This window comes from Salvelinus sp. IW2-2015, linkage group LG25 (genome assembly GCF_002910315.2).
Source record: "Salvelinus sp. IW2-2015 linkage group LG25, ASM291031v2, whole genome shotgun sequence".
Taxonomy (NCBI): Eukaryota; Metazoa; Chordata; class Actinopteri; order Salmoniformes; family Salmonidae; genus Salvelinus; species Salvelinus sp. IW2-2015.
This window is the reverse complement of record NC_036865.1, coordinates 17,060,604-17,069,970: the sequence shown is the minus strand read 5'-3', so window position 1 is coordinate 17,069,970 and position 9,367 is coordinate 17,060,604.

Below are 9,367 nucleotides of genomic sequence, written 5' to 3'. Positions count from 1 at the left end.
TTCCAAATATTTGCATGTCAGAATCATGTAATTACACATGAATAGCAGGTACTTTTGGGTATATCTATTTAGGCGGAATTTTACATTTTGCCATTACATTTAAGAGGTTTGTAAATACAAGGTTTCCTGATCTGTCTTATATCTCTCTGATTTTTCTGGGGGGGAACTATCTCTTGTTCCATGTAGGGAATTTGTTATTAAATGTGTTTGTACAGTATGGGCTAATAGCAGTAAGGCTAAAAATAGTTTTAAATCAAATATTTTGTTTAGATATTTTTTGTTATACTTCAAGTGGCATTAAAATTCAAAATCAAGGGCAAATCAGCAGATTGTTTACCTTCACGGCTCTGGGATTCAAACTAGCGACCTTTCAGTTACTGGCCCAACGCTCTAACTTCTAGGCTGGACCCCAAGAAGAGTCACTCCTGCTTTGGCAGCAGCTAATGGGGATCCATAATAAATACAAATACCTGCTGCCCACATCATGGATGAGTGTGGCATGAAGTCACCCTGCTGAGTCTTTTCCTAGGGACTTGAGACGAAATGCTCCCATAAAGTGTTACTGAGCGGAGAAAAAAGGGAGAGAGGAGGGAGACTTGAGCTGCCTGGTGACATGACAGGAAGGGTGCTGATAATGAACTATATAGCTCAGCTCTGACATTGAAGCATTGCCCTGAGCTCTCTCCCTCCTCCCTCCTCCTTCTCCTTCCATCTTCCTCCATCGTTCTTCCACACATGATGTGAGCTGTCAAAGCACTGCTATGTCAGAAATGTCTCTGAGTAATCACAGTGCCTAACAATGCATGTAATGACACAGTGTTCTCCCCAAATACACTGCTGCGCAAAGTGCACAGAACATGAGAGGCAACTTGTACAAGGTCTCTCCGACAGCTTAGTGATGTCTCTGAACTAAACCTAGCACAATTTGAGTCTCATTTCAACAAATGGCCCTGTTGGGTGATGTTGAGTATTTTTTACCATGTGGAGTTACATTGTTGTTTGAGTATCCATGGTATTTTTAAAGAGTGTGTGATTCCTAAAGTCTAATTAAACACAAAAATACTGCCCTCTACAGTTATGATAGGTCTATGGTTGAACCCTGCCTGTAGACCTCTACGGTTATGATAGGTCTATGGTTGAACCCTGCCCTCTAGGCCTCTACAGTTATGATAGGTCTATGGTTGAACCCTGCCTCTAGGCCTCTACAGTTATGATAGGTCTATGGTTGAACCCTGCCTCTAGGCCTCTACAGTTATGATAGGTCTATGGTTTAACCCTGCCTCTATCCTCTACAGTTATGATAGGTCTATGGTTGAACCCTGCCTCTAGGCCTCTACAGTTATGATAGGTCTATGGTTGAACCCTGCTGTAGGCCTCTACGGTTATGATAGGTCTATGGTTGAACCCTGCCTCTAGGCCTCTACAGTTATGATAGGTCTATGGTTGAACCCTGCCTCTAGGCCTCTACAGTTATGATAGGTCTATGGTTGAACCCTGCCTCTACCCTCTACAGTTATGATAGGTCTATGGTTGAACCCTGCCTCTAGGCCTCTACAGTTATGAGGTCTATGGTTGAACCCTGCCTCTAGGCCTCTACAGTTATGATAGGTCTATGGTTGAACCCTGCCTCTAGGCCTCTACAGTTATGATAGGTCTATGGTTGAACCCTGCCCACAGCTTTGACACCAGCTATATTACTGTAGCCTCATCACTCTACTGTGCTTCAAACATATACTCACCACGGGGCAGGTTCCAACCTTCTAAACAGGTTAGTAATCAACAATTGAGTGTTCACCACCAAGATCAGAGGTTTTGATGAGGTGTGGTGTGGTTTTATGATAAGCATGTCTCAGAGGCACACATCCTACGGTATAATTCCTTCCCACAGTCCTCCTCCACACATACACATCTTTCATATGGAGCAAACACCGACCTCTCCATTCTTTGACCACTGACATTGGTCACAAATTATCTGTCCTCCTCCTTATCAGTTGTTGTCCCACTTTGCGTCACTCATAAAATTGTGATGCGGCAAGCGATAGCTTTTAAAGCTTGCTTTTCCCGAAGCAGTCCATTATTATTTAACAAGCAGTAAGGATGGCTTGAATTTTAAGATTTAAGATTCAGTCCAGTCTTGACAAGCTCTCTCTGTCTCTGGGCTCTATTTTAACCAACCAAACGCAATGGTAAATCTAAGCGCTGTGTCTCTGAAATATTTTGTTACTGGCAGTGGTGCGAAAAGGGCTGAGCTTTGATTAATAAATAAGTTGTAGCTGTGTTGAGTCTTAGCCCCGCACTGGCCAATCTGTCATGTATACTCCCTCTCTGGCCTCTAGGTCACCAGGCTGCTGATTATTACGCACACCTGTCACCATCGTCACGCGCACCAGCGCTTCATGACACTCACCTGGACTCCATCACCTCCTTGATTATCTTCCCTATATCTGTCACTCCCCTTGGTTCTTTCCTCAGGTGTTATTGACTCTGTTCCATGTCAGTCCGTTGTTTGTGTTCCTTGTTTTGTGTTCCGTTTATTTACTAAACACTCACTCCCAGTACTTGCTTCCCGACTCTCAGTGTATTCGTTATACAATCAGAACATGCTCCATAGCTAAATATGTGGTTATTTCAAGTTGTGAATTTACGGAATTTTATGTATTGCCTTGGTATCAACTCAAATTCCAATCTTAGTCCATTTATATGTTTCAAAATGTTTCAAGCAGACCACCATAGTCCCTGTGCCCAAGAACACCAAGGTAACCTGCCTAAATGACTACCGACCAATAGCACTCACATCTGTAGCCATGAAGGGCTTTGAAAGGCTTGTCATGGCTCACATCAACACCATTATCCCAGAAACCCCAGACCCACTCCAATTTCCATACCGCCCAAACAGATCCACTGATGACGCAATCTCTATTGCACTCCACAATGCCCTTTCCCACCTGGACAAAAGGAACACCTACGTGAGAATGCCATTTATTGACTACAGTTCAGCGTTCACCACCATAGTGCCCTCAAAGCTCATCACTAAGCTAAGGACCCTGGGACACCTCCCTCTGCAACTGGATCCTGGACTTCCTGACGGGCTGCCCCCAGGTGGTGAGGGTAGTCTTGTGGAAATTCTTACACAAGGACAATCAAAGTCAATCTTAAATTAATCATTGTTTATTGTCAGCCTGCTGGAGAGGTTACAACCAACTGAGTGCACCATAGTACAAATGTCAATCAGGAGCTCTGCCTGGGCAGTCCCAGCAGTTGTCTTATATTTATTTATATGTACATATTCTTATTCCATCCCTTTAGATTTGTGTGTATTAGGTAGTTGTTGGGGAATTGTTAGATTACTTGCTAGATATTACTGTACTGCTGGAACTAGAAGCACAAGGATTCCCCTACACTTGCATTAACATCTGCTAAGCATGTGTATGTGACCAATAAAATTTGATTTGATTTGATATTCGGCTATACACAGACAAGTTATATTTGCATGATTTAGTATAATTAATTAATCATTACCATTTTGTTTCATCCATGTGACAGACTGGTTCATAACATGTGACAGACCAATACCTCATGAGGCTTCTTCTCTCTAAGCTGAGACGTTGAAACGGAGATATCTTTGTTCATTTTCAAAACAAGGTCTGGGCGTACTGGCAAATTGCAGCTACTAACAGTGAGGATTCGTTAAATCAGTCACTTGCATGTACACAGAAATTGGTTATTAGAACAGCACATGAATAGAAGACAGAAATGAGTTAAAAGAAAAGCACAGACATTAAAATTCCCTTACTGTAGGCAACAACACATCTGCCATGCTGATCCTCAACATAGGGGCCCCTCAGGGGTGCGTGCTCAGTCCACTCCTGTACAGCCTGTTCACCCATGACTGCATGTCAAGACACGACTCCAACACCATCATTAAGTTTGCCGACAACACAACAGTGGTAGGCCTGATCACTGGCAACGATGATACAGCCTATAGGGGAGAGGTCAGAGACCTGACAGTGTGGTGCCAGGATAACAACCTCTCCCTCAATGCGATCAAGACAAAGGAGATGATCGTGGACTACAGGAAAAGGAGGGCCGGGCACGCCCACATTCTCATCGACGGGCTGTAGTGGAGCCGGTTGAGAGCTTCAAGTTCCTTGGTGTCCACATCACCAACGAACTATAATGACCCAAATACACCAAGACAGTTGGGAAGAGTGCACGACAACACCTATTCCCCCTAAGGAGACTGAAAAGATTTGGCATGGGTCCTTAAACGTCTTACTCACGTCGGCTACGGAGAGCGTGATCACACAGTCGTCCGGAACAGCTGATGCTCTCATGCATGCCTCAGTGTTGCTTGCATCGAAGCGAGCATAGAAGTGATTTAGCTCGTCTGGTAGGCTCGTGTCACTGGGCAGTTGTGCTTCCCTTTGTAGTCTGTAATAGTTTGCAAGCCCTGCCACATCCGACGAGCGTCGGAGCCGGTGTAGTATGATTCAATCTTAGCCCTGTATTGACGCTTTGCCTGTTTGATGGTTTGTCGCAGGGCATAGCGGGATTTCTTGTAAGCTTCCGGGTTAGAGTCCCGCACCTTGAAAGCGGCAGCTCTACCCTTTAGCTCAGTACGAATGTTGCCTGTAATCCATGGCTTCTGGTTGGGGTATGTACGTACAGGTGTATTCCTCAATGTCATCAGAAGAATCCCGGAACATGTTCCAGTCTGTGATAGCAAAACAGTCCTGTAGTTTGGCATCTGCTTCATCTGACCACTTTTTTATAGACCGAGTCACTGGTGCTTCCTGCTTTAATTGTTGCTTGTAAGCAGGAATCAGGAGGATAGAGTTGTCGTCGGATTTACCAAATGGAGGGCGAGGGAGAGCTTTGTATGCGTCTCTGTGTGTGGAGTACAGGTAATCTAGAATTTTTTTTCCCTCTGGTTGCACATTTAACATGTTGATCGAGATTTGGTAGAACTGATTTAAGTTTCCCTGCATTAAAGTCTCTGGCCACTAGGAGCGCCGCCTCTGGGTGAGTGGTTTCCTGTTTGCTTATTTCCTTATACAGCTGACTGAGTGCGGTCTAGTCCCCGCATCTGATTGTGGTGGTAAATAAACAGCCACAACAAGTATACCTGAGAACTCTCTAGGCAAGTAGTGTGGCCTGCAATTTATCACAATATACTCTACTTCAGTATTAGTGTTTTTTCTATTTTCTTCTTTATTTATAAATTTTTTACTTTAGTTTATTTTAGTAAATACTTTTTTAACACTTATTTTCTTAAAACTGCATTGTTAAGGGCTTTATAAGTGAGCATTTTACTGTAAGGTCTACACTTGTTGTATTCAGCGCATGTGACAAATACAATTTGATTTGATTTCGAGTTTGTTAAATAGCTTACAGAAACAAATAACAAAATGTAGACCTATCCCATCTTTTTTTAAATATATTAACTTGTTTGCAGTCCACATTGTTATAAGTAATAGCATAACTTCAATGTGGAAATATATACATAGCATTCACACTGATATAGGGGCTAGGCCTACTATAAATCACATTATGGCTGAGCTTGGATATCGTAACAAAAATAAATACATGTAAAATGTAATGATATCATGAAATCTCCAGGATAGAAAATATACAACGCATTGCTGTTGAACAAACCTTTATTATAGCAGGGTAAGGCTAGCCTACTGGGGGCTTGGGTTCCGAACATATGAAACGTAAAATAAGCAATTGTGCGCATTTGTGCTGGATAGGCTGCGTTTACCTTGTCAAAATTCGTGCCATAACCAACCGCTTTACTGCTAAAACCAGATTTTGGCTGGTCTTAAATACAGTGCTGTGTTTGAGACCACCTTAAGAGATACCGATTCAAGGCCAGGGCGGGTTTCAGACCCAGATCCCTAGCTTAATGATGAGCTTGGAGGGTTCTATGCTGTTGAATGCTGAGCTCTAGTCAATGAACAACATTCTTACATAGGTATTCCTCTTGTCCAGATGGGATAGGGCAGTGTGCAGTGCGATGGCGATGGCATCATTTGTGGATCTATTGGGGCGGAAAGCAAATTGAAGTGAGTCAAGGGTGTCAAGTAAGGTGATATAATCCTTGACTAGCCTCTCAAAGCAATTCATGATGACCAAAGTGAGTGCTACGGAGCGATAGTCATTTAGTTCAGTTACCTCTGCTTTCTTGGGTACAGGAACAATGGTAGAAATCTTGAAGCAAGTGGGGTCAGCAGACTGGGATAAGGAGAGATTGAATATGTCCGTAAACATTCCAGCCAGCTGATCTGCGTATGCTCTGAGGATGCGGCTAGGGATGCTGTCTGGGCCGGCAGCCTTGTGAGGGTTACTCAAGTTGACCACGGAGAAGGAAAGCCTGAGATCCTTGGTAGCAGGCCGCGTCGGTGGCACTGTGTTATCCTCAAAGCGGGCAAAGAAGGTGTTTAGCTTTTCCGGAAGCAAGATGTCAGTGTCCGCGATGCGGCTGGTTTCCCCTTTGTAGTCCATGATTGTCTATAGACCCTGCCACATACGTCTCGTGTCTGAGCTGTTGCATTGCGACTCCACTTTGTCTCTGTGTCGGCTTTTTGCCTGTTTGATTGCCTTATGGAGGGAATAACTACACTGTTTGTATTCAGCCATATTCCCAGTCACCTTGCCATGGTTAACTGCGGTGGTTCACACTTTCAGTTTTGCTCGAATGCTGCCGTCTATCCACAGTTTCTGGTTTGGGTAGGTTTTAATAGTCACAGTGGGTACAACATCTCCTATACACTTCCTGATGAACTCAGTCACCGTATCCGTGCATTTGTCAATGTTATTCTTAGAGACTACCCGGAACATATCCCAGTCTGCGTGATCAAAGCAATCTTGAAGCATGGATTCCGATTGGTTAGACCAGCGTTGAATAGACCTTAGCATGGGTACTTCCTGTTTCAGTTTCTGCCTATTGGAAGGGAGGAGCAAAATGGAGTCGTGATCAGATTTGCCGAAGGGAGGGCAGGGGAGGGCCTTGCAGGAATTTCGAAAAGTTGAGTAGCAGTGGTCCAATGTTTTACGAGTACTACAGTCAATGTGTTGGTAGAACTTCGGTAGCGTTTTCCTCAAATGTGCTTTGTTAAAATCCCCATCTACAATAAATGTCGCCTCAGTATATGTGGTTCCCAGTTTGCATAAAGTCCAGTGTAGTTCTTTGAGGGCCGTCGTAATATCAGCTTGAGGGGAAAAATTCACGGCTGTGACTATTCTCTTGGGAGGTAATACGGTCGGCATTTGATTGTGAAGTATTCTAGGAAAGAACTTGAGTTTCTGTATGTTATCACAATCACATCATGAGTAGTTAATCATGAAACATTTTGCCATTTTTCTTTGCAGAGAGTTCTTTATTCCTGTCTGCGCGATGTACTGAGAACCCAAATGTCTGTATGGATGGCGACAGTATATGCCGAGAGAGCCATGTTTCCTTGAAACAGAGTATGTTACAATCCCTGATGTCTCTCTGGAAGGAGATCCTTGCCCTGAGCTTGTCTACTTTATTATCCAGAGACTGAACATTGACAAATAATATACACGGAAGCGGTGGATGGTGTGCAAGCCTACTCAGTCGGACTAGAAGTCCACTCCAAACTCTTCTCCTCCGGCGGTGTTATGGAGCAGCCACTGGAATAAGTTAAATTGCCCTGGGGGGTGCGAACAAAGCATCCATTCGGGAAAGTCGTAATCTTGGATGTAATGTTGGTGAGTTACCACCGCTCTGATATCCAAAAGTTTGACAGAAATAACACATAAAAAAACAAAATACTGCAAAGTTGCTTAGGAGCTAGAAGCAGAGCTGCCATATCTGTCGGCGCCATCTTACATCAATCTGATTGGGCTGATTGGCTCCCCAGTGGGTGGGCCAATCCATGTCTACGTCCCTGATGCAAACAGGCATGATGACAATTGTACATCACAAATAGCCTAGCCTACTAACCAACACTTCGGACTAAACTTTTTCAATACCTGGTTTGCATACCCATTGTTGCTTTAGTTAGCATTTACTGGTATATATCATAAGTTGAAACGTCTTTCCTACCGACTAGCGATGTCATTCTTCTGTGAGCTGCTCCATGCCAAAACCAATTGAGAGCTGCACACTCTTGCTGCCTGCAGATGATGTTCCTCTGAAACTTGACTATGTGTGCGGCACGCATGTCAATATATTTCACATACTCTGCGATTGTATAGTCTACTTTGTGCATGATTTCTCTATTGTACTACATAATTGATAAGTCATATACCTCCACTACACTACTTTTATATGTATCAGTCGTGATTAAGGAGTATACGCAATGCCCACTGAAAAAATTGTGTGTATCCGGCTTATACCTGCAAATACTGTAGCCTCCACTACACCACTGGCCCTTTGTTTTACAGAAAGTGCACTCTCCTAAATGAGTGTGCTGGTATTACAGTTGCTGTCCTTTCACAATCACAAACCTGTCACACAATGAAGGCCTATTCTGTAGGTTTGTCACTGCGCAAACATGTCTATAAAATATATAATGGCTGTTAAGATACTGTATTAATGTATCTAGAAAGGAGTGTATATATTTGACATGGCGAAGCGGTTTTATGGGCTGACTGAATGGAAGCTGATAAAAGGAGTTATTTACTCTGCTAGTCTCAGCTAGTCTTGGCAAGAAATGATGAGTCCTCACTGTCCGAGACCGAGTCAAGACCGAGTACAAATGTATCAGACAGGAGACAAGACCTAGACACTTAAATATCCCTACCAGTGCTGCCTGAAATTAGCACTTGTGATCACGTTTATAAGGCCACACCTCAGATATTTCCACCCCTCCCAAGGAGCTGATATAAAAATGGTAAATTACCAATCCTTGCATAACTGTTTAAAAATAGCAGCATGCTGGATGTAACAGGGAAATTTCCAATGAAAGAACGTTTGACCGTAGCGCTGCCTTAAAAAACCCTAGAGTTGATGTCTGCGCCCCCGTTGAATTCTAATTAGCATAATTAAAACAATTCCCATAAAAATCTGTCAGTTTAAACTAGAGATAATCCTCCTTTCTCGCACTTCCGCATCTGCTGTGAAAGGTGATAGAGCTAGAGTGGTGTTTTGCTCTATGACCCCCCACAAGCGTCTTGGGACTCGTCTGAAGTCGGTACAGTCGATCTACCAACTTCTGTCTGTAGCATCTGAACACTAATATGACCACTCTGTGAAAAGGTGAAACTCTCACGAACATGTACATGACGGTTGATTTGCTCTAATAGCCCTCAGGCCTCACAAGACTCGTCTGAAGGTCCCCAAGTACCAGTTGAAAACATTTCTGGAAGTATTTATGGAGACTGTTTAGTGCCAAGAATA